The following is a 14,785-nucleotide window of genomic DNA, read 5'->3' on the forward strand; positions in this document are numbered from 1 at the left end:
GCACGACGAATGCCAAAAGACCGGTTTTGCACCGTTCCCATTCAGTAATGACGGTCGTGCCGCAAATGGTCCGAGTATCCGGCACGTTGTTTCCAGTTGTCTCGCCGAAACGACATATGGAATTTGCAAATAGTATATCAAAAATAAAATATTAATAAAATTGGGTTGCAACACGAGGACTTCCCAGGAGGTCACCCGTCCTAGTACTACTCTCGCCCAAGCACGCTTAACTTCGGAGTTCTGATGGGATCCGGTGCATTAGTGCTGGTATGATCGCACCGGTTTTCTTCTTGTTCGCTTTAATCTTTATGCACTCACTATCTTGCTCCCCTCCATTAATTCTTTCAGACTTGAAAAAACGGTGTATGCAACTTTCCTCCCTTGGTAACCGTGCACGAGCTCCCAGGTGAGCGGAGTTATTCCTTTCAAGATCTGCCGCATCCCCGGATAAATGTAGTTATATCGCGGGGCCCACAATGCACGACGAATGCCAAAAGCCCAGTTTTGCACCGTTCCCATTCAGTAATGACGGTCGTGCCGCAAATGGTCCGAGTATCCGGCACGTTGTTTCCAGTTGTCTCGCCGAAACGACATATGGAATTTGCAAATAGTATATCAAAAATAAAATATTAATAAAATTGGGGTGCAACACGAGGAATTCCGAGGAGGTTACCCATCCTAGTACTACTGTCGCCCAAGCACGCTTAACTTCGGAGTACTGATTGTATCCGGTGCATTAGTGCGGGTATGATCGCACCCGTTTGCATCTTGTTCGCTGAAATCTTTATGCACTCCCTGTCTTCCTCCCCTTCATTAATTCCTTCAGATTTGAAAAAACGGTGTATGCAACTTTCCTCCCTTGGTAACCATGCACAAACTCCCAGGTGAGCGGAGTTATTCCTTTCTAGATCTGCCGCATCCCCGGATAAATGCAGTAATATCGCGGGGCCCACAATGCAGGACGAATGCCAAAAGACCGGTTTTGCACCGTTCCCATTCAGTAATGACGGTCGTGCCGCAAATGGTCCGAGTATCCGGCACGTTGTTTCCAGTTGTCTCGCCGAAACGACATATGGAATTTGCAAATAGTATATTAAAAATAAAATATTAATAAAATTGGGGTGCAACACGAGGACTTCCCAGGAGGTCACCCATCCTAGTACTACTCTCGCCCAAGCACGCTTAACTTCGGAGTTCTGATGGGATCCGGTGCATTAGTCCTGGTATGATCGCACCCGTTTGCTCCTTGTTCGCTTTAATCTTTATGCACTCACTATCTTGCTCCCCTCCATTAATTCTTTCAGACTTGAAAAAACGGTGTATGCAACTTTCCTCCCTTGGTAACCGTGCACAAGCTCCCAGGTGAGCGGAGTTATTCCTTTCTAGATCTGCCGCATCCCCGGATAAATGCAGTAATATCGCGGGGCCCACAATGCAGGACGAATGCCAAAAGACCGGTTTTGCACCGTTCCCATTCAGTAATGACGGTCGTGCCGCAAATGGTCCGAGTATCCGGCACGTTGTTTCCAGTTGTCTCGCCGAAATGACATATGGAATTTGCAAATAGTATATTAAAAATAAAATATTAATAAAATTGGGGTGCAACACGAGGAGTTCCCAGGAGGTCACCCATCCTAGTACTACTCTCGCCCAAGCACGCTTAACTTCGGAGTTCTGATGGGATCCGGTGCATTAGTCCTGGTATGATCGCACCCGTTTGCTCCTTGTTCGCTTTAATCTTTATGCACTCACTATCTTGCTCCCCTCCATTAATTCTTTCAGACTTGAAAAAACGGTGTATGCAACTTTCCTCCCTTGGTAACCGTGCACAAGCTCCCAGGTGAGCGGAGTTATTCCTTTCTAGATCTGCCGCATCCCCGGATAAATGTAGTAATATCACGGGGCCCACAATGCACTACGAATGCCAAAAGCCCAGTTTTGCACAGTTCCCATTCAGTAATGACGGTCGTGCCGCAAATGGTCCGAGTATTCGGCACGTTGTTTCCAGTTGTCTCGCCGAAACGACATATGGAATTTGCAAATAGTATATCAAAAATAAAATATTAATAAAATTGGGGTGCAACACGAGGACTTCCCGGGAGGTCACCCATCCTATTACTACTCTCGCCCAAGCACGCTTAACTTCGGAGTCCTGATGGGATCCGGTGCATTAGTGCTGGTATGATCGCACCCGTTTGCTTCTTGTTCGCTTTAATCTTTATGCACTCACTATCTTGCTCCCCTCCATTAATTCTTTCAGACTTGAAAAACGGTGTATGCAACTTTCCTCCCTTGGTAACCGTGCACAAGCTCCCAGGTGAGCGGAGTTATTCCTTTCTAGATCTGCCGCATCCTCGGATAAATGTAGTAATATCACGGGGCCCACAATGCACGACGAATGCCAAAAGCCCAGTTTTGCACCGTTCCCATTCAGTAATGACGGTCGTGCCGCAAATGGTCCGTGTATCCGGCACGTTGTTTCCAGTTGTCTCGCCGAAACGACATATGGAATTTGCAAATAGTATATCAAAAATAAAATATTAATAAAATTGGGGTGCAACATGAGGACTTCCCATGAGGTCACCCATCCTTGTACTACTCTCGCCCAAACACGCTTAACTTCGGAGTTCTGATGGGATCCGGTGCATTAGTGCTGGTATGATCGCACCCGTTTGCATCTTGTTCGCAAAAATCTTTATGCACTCACTGTCTTGCTCCCCTCCATTAATCCTTTCAGATTTGAAAAAACGGTGTATGCAAATTTCCTCCCTTGGTAACCGTGCACAAGCTCCCAGGTGAGCGGAGTTATTCCTTAGAAGATATGCCGCATCCCCGGATAAATGTTGTAATATCGCGGGTCCCACAATGCACGACGAATGCCAAAATCCCGGTTTTGCACCGTTCCCATTCAGTAATGACGGTCGTTCCGCAAATGGTCCGAGTATCCGGCACGTTGTTTCCTGTTGTCTCGCCGAAACGACATATGGAATTTGCAAATAATATATCAGAAATAAAATATTAATAAAATTGAGGTGCAACACGAGGACTTCCAAGGAGGTCACCCATCCTAGTACTACTCTCGCCCAAGCACACATAACTTCGGAGTTCTGATGGGATCCGGTGCATTAGTGCTGGTATGATCGCACCCGTTTGTATCTAGTTCGCAGAAATCTTTATGCACTCACTGTCTTGCTGCCCTCCATTAATCCTTCCAGATTTGAAAAAACGGTGTATGCAACTTTCCTCCCTTGGTAACCGTGCACAAGCTCCCAGGTGAGCGGAGTTATTCCTTTGTAGATCTGCCGCATCCCCGGATAAATGTTGTAATATCATGGGGCCCACAATGCACGACGAATGCCAAACGCCCGGTTTTGCACCGTTCCCATTCAGTAATGACGGTCGTGCCGCTAATGGTCCGAGTATCCGGCGCTTTGTTTCCAGTTGTCTCGCCGAAAAGACATATGGAATTTGCAAATAATATATCAGAAATAAAATATTAATAAAATTGAGGTGCAACACGAGGACTTCCAAGGAGGTCACCCATCCTAGTACTACTCTCGCCCAAGCACACTTAACTTCGGAGTTCTGATGGGATCCGGTGCATTTGTGCTGGTATGATCGCACCCGTTTGCATCTTGTTCGCAGAAATCTTTATGCACTCACTGTCTTGCTCCCCTCCATTAATCCTTTCCGATTTGAAAAAATGGTGTATACAACTTTCCTCCCTTGGTAACCGTGCACAAGCTCCCAGGTGAGCGGAGTTATTCCTTTGTAGATCTGCCGCATCCCCGGATAAATTTTGTAATATCATGGGGCCCACAATGCACGACGAATGCCAAACGCCCGGTTTTGCACCGTTCCCATTCAGTAATGACGGTCGTGCCGCAAATGGTCCGAGTATCCGGCACGTTGTTTCCAGTTGTCTCGCCGAAACGACATATGGAATTTGCAAATAGTATATCAAAAATAAAATATTAATAAAATTGGGGTGCAACACGAGGACTTCCCAGGAGGTTACCCATCCTAGTACTACTGTCGCCCAAGCACGCTTAACTTCGGAGTACTGATTGTATCTGGTGCATTAGTGCTGGTATGATCGCACCCGTTTGCATCTTGTTCTCTGAAATCTTTATGCACTCCCTGTCTTGCTCCCCTTCATTAATTCTTTCAGACTTGAAAAAACGGTGTATGCAACTTTCCTCCCGTGGTAACCGTGCACAAGCTCCCAGGTGAGCGGAGTTATTCCTTTCTAGATCTGCCGCATCCCCGGATAAATGTAGTAATATCGCGGGGCCCACAATGCACTACGAATGCCAAAAGCCCAGTTTTGCACCGTTCCCATTCAGTAATGACGGTCGTGCCGCAAATGGTTCGAGTACCCGGCACGTTGTTTCCAGTTGTCTCGCCGAAATGACATATGGAATTTGCAAATAGTATATCAAAAATAAAATATTAATAAAATTGGGGTGCAACACGAGGACTTCCCAGGAGTTTACCCATCCTAGTACTACTGGCGCCCAAGCACGCTTAACTTCGGAGTACTGATTGTATCTGGTGCATTAGTGCTGGTATGATCGCACCCGTTTGCATCTTGTTCGCTGAAATCTTTATGCACTCCCTGTCTTGCTCCCCTTCATTAATTCCTTCAGATTTGAAAAAACGGTGTATGCAACTTTCCTCCCTTGGTAACCATGCACAAACTCCCAGGTGAGCGGAGTTATTCCTTTCTAGATCTGCCGCATCCCCGGATAAATGTAGTAATATCGCGGGGCCCACAATGCACTACGAATGCCAAAAGCCCAGTTTTGCACCGTTCCCATTCAGTAATGACGGTCGTGCCGCAAATGGTCCGAGTATCCGGCACGTTGTTTCCAGTTGTCTCGCCGAAACGACATATGGAATTTGCAAATAGTATATCAAAAATAAAATATTAATAAAATTGGGGTGCAACACGAGGACTTCCCAGGAGTTTACCCATCCTAGTACTACTGGCGCCCAAGCACGCTTAACTTCGGAGTACTGATTGTATCTGGTGCATTAGTGCTGGTATGATCGCACCCGTTTGCATCTTGTTCGCTGAAATCTTTATGCACTCCCTGTCTTGCTCCCCTTCATTAATTCCTTCAGATTTGAAAAAACGGTGTATGCAACTTTCCTCCCTTGGTAACCATGCACAAACTCCCAGGTGAGAGGAGTTATTCCTTTCTAGATCTGCCGCATCCCCGGATAAATGCAGTAATATCGCGGGGCCCACAATGCAGGACGAATGCCAAAAGCCAGGTTTTGCACCGTTCCCATTCGTTAATGACGGTCGTGCCGCAAATGGTCCGAGTATCCGGCTCGTTGTTTCCAGTTGTCTCGCCGAAACGACATATGGAATTTGCAAATAGTATATCAAAAATAAAATATTAATAAAATTGGGGTGCAACACGAGGACTTCCCAGGAGGTCACCCATCCTATTACTACTCTCGCCCAAGCACGCTTAACTTCGGAGTCCTGATGGGATCCGGTGCATTAGTGCTGGTATGATCGCACCCGTTTGCTTCTTGTTCGCTTTAATCTTTATGCACTCACTATCTTGCTCCCCTCCATTAATTCTTTCAGACTTGAAAAAACGGTGTATGCAACTTTCCTCCCTTGGTAACCGTGCACAAGCTCCCAGGTGAGCGGAGTTATTCCTTTCTAAATCTGCCTCATCCTCGGACAAATGTAGTAATATCACGGGGCCCACAATGCACGACGAATGCCAAAAGCCCAGTTTTGCACCATTCCCATTCAGTAATGACGGTCGTGCCGCAAATGGTCCGAGTATCCGGCACGTTGTTTCCAGTTGTCTCGCCGAAACGACATATGGAATTTGCAAATAGTATATCAAAAATAAAATATTAATAAAATTGGGGTGCAACATGAGGACTTCCCAGGAGGTCACCCATCCTAAAACTACTCTCGCCCAAGCACGCTTAACTTCGGAGTTCTGATGGGATCCGGTGCATTAGTGCTAGTATGATCGCACCCGTTTGCATTTTGTTCGCAGAAATCTTTATGCACTCACTGTCTTGCTCCCCTCCATTAATCCTTTCAGATTTGAAAAAACGGTGTATGCAAATTTCCTCCCTTGGTAACCGTGCACAAGCTCCCAGGTGAGCGGAGTTATTCCTTAGAAGATCTGCCGCATCCCCGGATAAATGTTGTAATATCGCGGGGCCCACAATGCACGACGAATGCCAAAAGCCCGGTTTTGCACCGTTCCCATTCAGTAATGACGGTCGTTCCGCAAATGGTCCGAGTATCCGGCACGTTGTTTCCTGTTGTCTCGCCGAAACGACATATGGATTTTGCAAATAATATATCAGAAATAAAATATTAATAAAATTGAGGTGCAATGATGTGTGGCTCATTGTGACACTAGCAAGTGCACTAGCCGTTCAAGTAATAAAGTAGTGAGTGAAGTATCGTTCCCACGAGGATTTAGGAAACAATTACCAATACTAAATTGAACATTTCTTATCTGATCAACAAATAAATCAAAACTCTAATGAAAGCTAAGAAATCCTAAATTAAAATCTATCTAAATCATTGGTCCAATTGCCTTCAATTCAGGTTAGAAGAGTAAGCAGTAAATGTCAATCTCAGAATTCAGCAATTTATCAATTTGGATCATTCGAATGAATCATGATTGAGCCTTGGTTTGATGAAACCCCAAGGTCATGAACAGCCTCTCTCAAGCGCATGTTCATCCTATGCATGAGTGACGGTTCTTCTATCTCTAGCAAGAATCTAATCCCCATGCATGCATTTTTTCAAACACTTCTAAGGCATCAATTCAAATCTGAATTGATCACCAACTGAATTGTGCAAGTTATCTCTAACCTTGCACTCAATTCAGTTCTTGAATAGTAGATCTGAATTCCTAGAGTCTCTCTCAAGCACTCTAGGAATTCCAAGCTGTAGATTAATTCGTCCAATCTGAAATTTGCAGATCTGAATTCTCTCTCAAGCAATTCAGATCTTGCAATCTCAGATCTGAGAATTCAGATCTGAGTTTTGAAGGTTAGTTGGCCGAATTGATCTGCAATCACACCCTTATTCAAGAAACTTCAAGTACAATGCATGATCATTTGAATGAATCAAAAAGAATTAGATTGCTGAACTGAAATTTTACAAGCTGAAATACATCAAGGAAGAATGGAAACAAGGAGAAAGAAGAAAGAACATATAACTAAGAAACTGAATTCAAATCAAAAGAGAATGAAACTACAAATGATTTATTACAAAAAATCTTTGAATCACAATCCCTCAATTCGAACTCACCTTCTTCTTCTAGCTTGCTTGTCTTGAACTTCCTTCAGCCCTTCTTCTTCTTCTTCCTTGCGCCTAGCCTTCTTCTCTTCTCTTCTCTCAAGGTGGCTGAACCTCTAAGAGTGGGAGAGCCTTTCTCTCAAGCAATTGAACCACTTTCTCCCCTCCTAGAGGCCTCCTTATATAGTTTTTCAAGGGGGCTCTTGCCCCTTCTTGAAGCCTCTAGAATGGGGTGTATTACACCCCTCATGAATCTTCTAGAGTGCTCCCTCCTTCTCTTCAAGAAACTCCTAGAAGTTGCCGCCCCTAGCTCCCTTTGGGCTGCTATTTGGGCTACAACTTAGCTTGCTTTTGAGCTCATGTGGGCTACACTCTAGGCTGTTATTTGGGCTAAAAATGGGATGGGCCAAAATTTCCTTCTTGCTAGGCTTCTTCCCTTGGATTTTCCAAAGAGTTTCACTTGCTCTTCTTGGGCCGAATGAAATTCTCTTGCTTTCATGGCTGGGCCGGGCTGAACTTGATAAATTTTGGGTTTTCTTTTCTTGCTTTTTCCTTCTTTTTGTTGATTTGGCTCCCCCTGAAATCTTTCTTGCAATCAATTTAAAATAGGGCAAAATTTAATTAAACCATCATAAAATTTCATGCAAAAACCTCATAAAATATAGATAAATTGTAGGTTCATCAAATACCCCCACACTTAAGCTTTTGCTTGTCCTCAAGCAAAGACATCAGCCATAAACTTAACATTCCCCCCTTCTATTCTCACCATTTACCTGGTGAACTTTTTAAGATAGAAATGCATTGAGTAGTCGGGGAACTTTTGTATGTGCTCAACTCTTATTCTTGTAAATTACCAATTAAGATATGTATCAGATCCAAGGAAAGGAGAATATGAATTTCATCATAGTCTAGCCTTCACTCCTAATTCATATATAAATCAGCTCCTTAATTGTCAAGGTTAATAATCAAATTTCACTAAGTTTCACATTTGTAACTGATTCTCAATGAGAGTTCAACTTTAGAGTGCCCCTTTGAACCTTAGCTATCACCACAATTTCTTAATTCTAGGGGTGAGTGCATCTTATGCTCCATCTCACCCTTTTCTTTTTTTTTTTTTTTTTTTTTTTTTTTTTTCGGTGTGAGTGCATTTTATGCTCCATCTCACACACTTTTCTCTCTTTTTTTTTTTTTTGGTGTGAGTGCATCTTATGCTCCATCTCACACTGGTCACTTGCTTGAGGTAGGTAAATAGGGCTCATGTTCTAAGCTGCTAGTTTTACTATTCAGCTCAGAATAGCAGAGTCAATTTGGGCTTTTGAACCTTCTTTGCAATTATTGAACCTCAAGAATCAACACTTCAGATGTGCACTAGATTTCTTGACCATTAACCATGAAATCAAGGGCTTCCATACACATGAAGATAGTTAGGGCTAGTCATGCTGAAAAGTATATTCAGCTCCCCTTTTCTCATGCATATATCAAATTGGGTCATTCACAAGAATAAAAACTTAACAAGTACATCAGTCTCCCTCAACTCATTGAATTCCTTCCTAAAAATAATCATCAAATAAATAGTAATGAACTTGAGGGGTTCCAGTCTTTTTTTTTTTGTTATGTCATTGCCTGCATATGTGTGTTGGGGTGCATGAGGTGCATGGTTTCAGCCCCCATACCCTAGCCTCGGGCTCACTCCCCCACACTTAAGATGAACATTGTCCTCAATGTTCCTATTGTTAGGGGATCACAAAAAAAAAAACAACAAGAGAAATACCAAGTAAAGAGAAAGGTGTATAGAGGACTTCCTGAAGATTAATTTCCAGATATGCAAGAGTTCTTTTGGTGGGAGCCTCTTCTGCTAGAATTTACTTGCAAGAGAGATCAAGAGCTTTGTTCTAACTAAAAATAATTTAAACCAAATAATAAAAAGACTACTATACACAATTCCAAACAATGTAAATAATTTAACCAGTCTGTAATACACAACAGAAACTTACAAGGCCAAGAAGTTTGAATTCTATCTAACAAAATAAATAAATAAATAAATTTAAAAAAAACAAGATCAAAAGCCAATATAAATATCTCTTGGAATCTGATATGCAAGTGATAAACAAGTGATTTACAAGATTGAAACTAGCCTAGAAGTCTAAGAGTTCTTGAAATCAGCACACTACCAAAGTTATTTGATTTTTTTTTTTTTTTGGTTAGAACTTGACTTTTGAGAACAGTCACTTACAAAAACTCCAAACCTAATATCAATAAGTAGGTCTAAAATCTGTTGCAGTTAGGTCTGAAATAAGTTTGATCCCAAGAGCTTAAGACTTCTCTTTCAAGTCCCAACTTAAATGTCTTGTATGCCTCAGACCTGAAATCAGATCTGCAATTTTATAATGAAAGCAGCCTTGATTCAGATCTGAATACCATTACATCAAAAATATGAAGCTCTTTTTGGACCTCACAAACATTAGTCCTAATCCAATACAACCAATTCAGATTGGGTGCAAGTGATTTAAAAGATAACAAAACATCAAGTTCAAAGAAATTTCAGATCATGTACTCATACTGCCTCTGATTCTCATGCACTTCAGAACTGATTTTACCATTCATGGCTTAAATTTTCATCAATGAGGCAAGTCTGATGCATCAAATTGTGAATTGGGTGCTGTCACTACCCGAATTCACATCAAAATAAAGTGGGTTCAGGTCTGAGTTCAGATGAACTCAAATCTGAACCTAGCAGAATGCAGTCCTGCAACTGGCTGAACTCAGATCTGAACTTCAAATCTGAGTTTCAGATTTGAAAACTCACATGCTATTTTTTCATTGTTTTCTTTTTATTTTCTTTATCTTTTTTTTTTTCTTTTTTTTTTTTTTATAAATCTAAAACAAAATACAGCAATGCAACCAAAATCTTTTTGGATGAGTGCAGGTCTGATTGATGAATGCAATTCAGATCTGAACTCATTTTAAATTTTTTTTTTTTTCGGTTGAGTGCTGCAGTTCTGCTATAGTAGATCTGAGTGCCGAATGCAACTCAGATCTGCAACACTCATGATTTTGTGATTTTTTTTTTTTTTTTTTTTTTAGAGGGTAATAACTTCAAGATAGAAAGCAAAACAGGTCTCCTTTTATTAAAATTAAACTGAAACAAGGAAAATAAAGTAATCTACTAAAGAGAAAAGAAGCATAACTACAGCAATACAGTAGTTGCATTCAAAGCGAAAATGAAAAATTAAGCAAATTAAACCAACTATGAATGCAATGCTGAAGAACTACATCTGAAGAACTACATCTACCAGCTACACTAAATCAGCAATCAAATATGAAGTAGATCATCAATGGGAAAGAGAGCTAACTAGATCAGCAGTGGAGTTTCATGCTAATTGCTGTACTGTAGCAGCCCTGCTACAGCTCTGAATGCTAGTGGAATGCACTGCTGCTTTTATTGAATATGTGAGGCATCACAATTATTCAATCCAAACACACATCCTCACCAAATTTAGATTGGGTACAAGTGGGTAAAGCCAAGAATTCAGTCCACCCAGAATTCATAGAATGCTCTGTATCAGTTCAGTCCTCACATCATATCAACTGCATTTCAGATTTGAATTTCTCTCATTCTTTGCTATCCATTCACCCTTGAGGCAGGTTGGATGTATCCTAGGGTGGATTGGGGTAGTGATGGCACCCAATTCACCTCAAACTTGCATCGGTTCAGATCTGAGTTCAGAGGAATTCAGATCTGAACTGAGCAGATCTGTAACAGCAGAATTCAGATCTGAACTCAAGTCTGAGTTTGGATCTGAATTCTCAATTGCCTTACCTTCAGTTATTGCTACCAAATTGTTTTTGGGGAATAGCAGAATTGCCCTAGGGTGAATTGGGGTGGTGATGACACCCAATTCCCCTCAAAATTTCATCAGTTCAGGTCTGAGTTCAGAGGAACTCAGATCTGAACTGTTGCAGATCTGCAATAGCAGAATTCAGATCTGAACTCAGATCTGAGTTCTGATCCGAATTCTCAATTGCTCCTCTGGTTGTTCAAAATATCTCCCACTTTTTTTTTTCATTTGTTTTTTTTTTCTTTTTGTAATGAAAGAAAAGAATAATAAAATCTGAAACACAAGCAACTCTTTTCGGCTGAGTGCTGCAGATCTGAAATCTGCTGATCTGAGTGCCGAATGCAACTCAGATATGCAACACTCATGTTTTTTGTGAAATTTTTTTTCTTTTTTTTTTTTATTTTTGAAGGGAACAACATCAAGATTGAATAGAAATCAAATATGCCTTTATTAAAATGAAACTGAAACCAGAAAAAGAGAGTAATCTACTTAAGAAAGAAGAAACATAACTACATGAGTACAGCAGTTGCAGTCCAAGCTGAAATGAAAAAGTTAGCAAATTAACCCAACTATGAATGCAATGCTGAATGAAATCAGATTAAGAATGCTCAATGTTTCCTAATATTGCTTCTCTAAATCCCCGGCAACGGCGCCAAAAACTTGATGTGTGGCTCATTGTGACACAAGCAAGTGCACTAGCCGTTCAAGTAATAAAGTAGTGAGTGAAGTATCGTTCCCACGAGGATTTAGGAAACAATTACCAATACTAAATTGAACATTTCTTATCTGATCAACAAATAAATCAAAACTCTAATGAAAGCTAAGAAATCCTAAATTAAAATCTATCTAAATCATTGGTCCAATTGCCTTCAATTCAGGTTAGAAGAGTAAGCAGTAAATGTCAATCTCAGAATTCAGCAATCTATCAATTTGGATCATTCGAATGAATCATGATTGAGCCTTGGTTTGATGAAACCCCAAGGTCATGAACAGCCTCTCTCAAGCGCATGTTCATCCTATGCATGAGTGACGGTTCTTCTATCTCTAACAAGAATCTAATCCCCATGCATGCATTTCTTCAAACACTTCTAAGGCATCAATTCAAATCTGAATTGATCACCAACTGAATTGTGCAAGTTATCTCTAACCTTGCACTCAATTCAGTTCTTGAATAGTAGATCTGAATTCCTAGAGTCTCTCTCAAGCACTCTAAGAATTCCAAGCTGTAGATTAATTCGCCCAATCTGAAATTTGCAGATCTGAATTCTCTCTCAAGCAATTCAGATCTTGCAATCTCAGATCTGAGAATTCAGATCTGAGTTTTGAAGGTTAGTTGGCCGAATTGATCTGCAATCACACCCTTATTCAAGAAACTTCAAGTACAATGCATGATCATTTGAATGAATCAAAAAGAATTAGATTGCTGAACTGAAATTTTACAAGCTGAAATACATCAAGGAAGAATGGAAACAAGGAGAAAGAAGAAAGAACATATAACTAAGAAACTGAATTCAAATCAAAAGAGAATGAAACTACAAATGATTTATTACAAAAAATCTTTGAATCACAATCCCTCAATTCGAACTCACCTTCTTCTTCTAGCTTGCTTGTCTTGAACTTCCTTCAGCCCTTCTTCTTCTTCTTCCTTGCGCCTAGCCTTCTTCTCTTCTCTTCTCTCAAGGTGGCTGAACCTCTAAGAGTGGGAGAGCCTTTCTCTCAAGCAATTGAACCACTTTCTCCCCTCCTAGAGGCCTCCTTATATAGTTTTTCAAGGGGGCTCTTGCCCCTTCTTGAAGCCTCTAGAATGGGGTGTATTACACCCCTCATGAATCTTCTAGAGTGCTCCCTCCTTCTCTTCAAGAAACTCCTAGAAGTTGCCGCCCCTAGCTCCCTTTGGGCTGCTCTTTGGGCTACAACTTAGCTTGCTTTTGAGCTCATGTGGGCTACACTCTAGGCTGTTATTTGGGCTAAAAATGGGCTGGGCCAAAATTTCCTTCTTGCTAGGCTTCTTCCCTTGGATTTTCCAAAGAGTTTCACTTGCTCTTCTTGGGCCGAATGAAATTCTCTTGCTTTCATGGCTGGGCCGGGCTGAACTTGATAAATTTTGGGTTTTCTTTTCTTGCTTTTGCCTTCTTTTTGTTGATTTAGCTCCCCCTGAAATCTTTCTTGCAATCAAGTTAAAATAGGGCAAAATTTAATTAAACCATCATAAAATTTCATGCAAAAACCTCATAAAATATAGATAAATTGTAGGTTCATCATGCAACACGAGGACTTCCAAGGAGGTCACCCATCCTAGTACTACTCTCGCCCAAGCACACTTAACTTCGGAGTTCTGATGGGATCCGGTGCATTAGTGCTGGTATGATCGCACCCGTTTGCATCTTGTTCGCAGAAATCTTTATGCACTCACTGTCTTGCTCCCCTCCATTAATCCTTTCAGATTTGAAAAAACGGTGTATGCAACTTTCCTCCCTTGGTAACCGTGCACAAGCTCCCAGGTGAGCGGAGTTATTCCTTTGTAGATCTGCCGCATCCCCGGATAAATGTTGTAATATCATGGGGCCCACAATGCACGACGAATGCCAAACGCCCAGTTTTGCACCGTTCCCATTCAGTAATGACGGTCGTGCCGCAAATGGTCCGAGTATCCGGCACGATGTTTCCAGTTGTCTCGCCGAAACGACATATGGAATTTGCAAATAGTATATCAAAAATAAAATATTAATAAAATTGGGGTGCAACACGAGGACTTCCCAGGAGGTTACCCATCCTAGTACTACTGTCGCCCAAGCACGCTTAACTTCGGAGTACTGATTGTATCTGGTGCATTAGTGCAGGTATGATCGCACCCGTTTGCATCTTGTTCGCTGAAATCTTTATGCACTCCCTGTCTTGCTCCCCTTCATTAATTCCTTCAGATTTGAAAAAACGGTGTATGCAACTTTCCTCCCTTGGTAACCATGCACATACTCCCAGGTGAGCGGAGTTATTCCTTTCTAGATCTGCCGCATCCCCGGATAAATGCAGTAATATCGGGGGGCACACAATGCAGGACGAATGCCAAAAGACCGGTTTTGCACCGTTCCCATTCAGTAATGACGGTCGTGCCGCAAATGGTCCGAGTATCCGGCACGTTGTTTCCAGTTGTCTCGCCGAAACGACATATGGAATTTGCAAATAGTATATCAAAAATAAAATATTAATAAAATTGGGGTGCAACACGAGGACTTCCCAGGAGGTCACCCATCCTAGTACTACTCTCGCCGAAGCACGCTTAACTTCGGAGTTCTGATGGGATCCGGTGCATTAGTGCTGGTATGATCGCACCGGTTTTCTTCTTGTTCGCTTTAATCTTTATGCACTCACTATCTTGCTCCCCTCCATTAATTCTTTCAGACTTGAAAAAACGGTGTATGCAACTTTCCTCCCTTGGTAACCGTGCACAAGCTCCCAGGTGAGCGGAGTTATTCCTTTCTAGATCTGCCGCATCCCCGGATAAATGTAGTAATATCGCGGGGCCCACAATGCACTACGAATGCCAAAAGCCCAGTTTTGCACCGTTCCCATTCAGTAATGACGGTCGTGCCGCAAATGGTCCGAGTATCCGGCACGTTGTTTCCAGTTGTCTCGCCGAAACGACATA

At 41.9% G+C, this 14,785-nt stretch overlaps 10 non-coding genes and 6 pseudogenes across 10 annotated transcripts; all 16 read right to left on the minus strand.

Moving 5' to 3' along the window:
• Window positions 1-162: 162 nt before the first annotated feature.
• LOC148857914 (5S ribosomal RNA) lies at window positions 163-281 on the minus strand. The gene has a single exon (XR_016097398.1). It is a non-coding gene; the product is annotated as a 5S ribosomal RNA (ribosomal RNA).
• A 359-nt stretch (window positions 282-640) lies between these two features.
• LOC148857915 (5S ribosomal RNA) lies at window positions 641-759 on the minus strand (annotated as a pseudogene).
• A 359-nt stretch (window positions 760-1,118) lies between these two features.
• Window positions 1,119-1,237, minus strand: LOC148857916 (5S ribosomal RNA). Its single transcript, XR_016096123.1, has one exon. It is a non-coding gene; the product is annotated as a 5S ribosomal RNA (ribosomal RNA).
• A 359-nt stretch (window positions 1,238-1,596) lies between these two features.
• On the minus strand, window positions 1,597-1,715 carry LOC148857917 (5S ribosomal RNA). The gene has a single exon (XR_016096099.1). It is a non-coding gene; the product is annotated as a 5S ribosomal RNA (ribosomal RNA).
• A 359-nt stretch (window positions 1,716-2,074) lies between these two features.
• On the minus strand, window positions 2,075-2,193 carry LOC148857918 (5S ribosomal RNA). The gene has a single exon (XR_016097181.1). It is a non-coding gene; the product is annotated as a 5S ribosomal RNA (ribosomal RNA).
• Window positions 2,194-2,551: 358 nt separating this feature from the next.
• LOC148857919 (5S ribosomal RNA) lies at window positions 2,552-2,670 on the minus strand. Its single transcript, XR_016097710.1, has one exon. It is a non-coding gene; the product is annotated as a 5S ribosomal RNA (ribosomal RNA).
• A 359-nt stretch (window positions 2,671-3,029) lies between these two features.
• LOC148857920 (5S ribosomal RNA) lies at window positions 3,030-3,148 on the minus strand. The gene has a single exon (XR_016097853.1). It is a non-coding gene; the product is annotated as a 5S ribosomal RNA (ribosomal RNA).
• Window positions 3,149-3,507: 359 nt separating this feature from the next.
• Window positions 3,508-3,626, minus strand: LOC148857921 (5S ribosomal RNA). Its single transcript, XR_016096289.1, has one exon. It is a non-coding gene; the product is annotated as a 5S ribosomal RNA (ribosomal RNA).
• Window positions 3,627-3,985: 359 nt separating this feature from the next.
• Window positions 3,986-4,104, minus strand: LOC148857922 (5S ribosomal RNA; annotated as a pseudogene).
• A 359-nt stretch (window positions 4,105-4,463) lies between these two features.
• Window positions 4,464-4,582, minus strand: LOC148857923 (5S ribosomal RNA; annotated as a pseudogene).
• Window positions 4,583-4,941: 359 nt separating this feature from the next.
• Window positions 4,942-5,060, minus strand: LOC148857924 (5S ribosomal RNA; annotated as a pseudogene).
• Window positions 5,061-5,419: 359 nt separating this feature from the next.
• On the minus strand, window positions 5,420-5,538 carry LOC148857925 (5S ribosomal RNA). Its single transcript, XR_016096910.1, has one exon. It is a non-coding gene; the product is annotated as a 5S ribosomal RNA (ribosomal RNA).
• A 359-nt stretch (window positions 5,539-5,897) lies between these two features.
• Window positions 5,898-6,016, minus strand: LOC148857926 (5S ribosomal RNA; annotated as a pseudogene).
• A 7,380-nt stretch (window positions 6,017-13,396) lies between these two features.
• Window positions 13,397-13,515, minus strand: LOC148857927 (5S ribosomal RNA). Its single transcript, XR_016098050.1, has one exon. It is a non-coding gene; the product is annotated as a 5S ribosomal RNA (ribosomal RNA).
• A 359-nt stretch (window positions 13,516-13,874) lies between these two features.
• On the minus strand, window positions 13,875-13,993 carry LOC148857928 (5S ribosomal RNA; annotated as a pseudogene).
• A 359-nt stretch (window positions 13,994-14,352) lies between these two features.
• LOC148857929 (5S ribosomal RNA) lies at window positions 14,353-14,471 on the minus strand. Its single transcript, XR_016097459.1, has one exon. It is a non-coding gene; the product is annotated as a 5S ribosomal RNA (ribosomal RNA).
• Between the last annotated feature and the right edge of the window lie 314 nt (window positions 14,472-14,785).

This window comes from Nelumbo lutea, chromosome 4 (genome assembly GCF_056320005.1).
Source record: "Nelumbo lutea isolate HS-2025 chromosome 4, American lotus-T2T, whole genome shotgun sequence".
NCBI lineage: Eukaryota > Viridiplantae > Streptophyta > Magnoliopsida > Proteales > Nelumbonaceae > Nelumbo > Nelumbo lutea.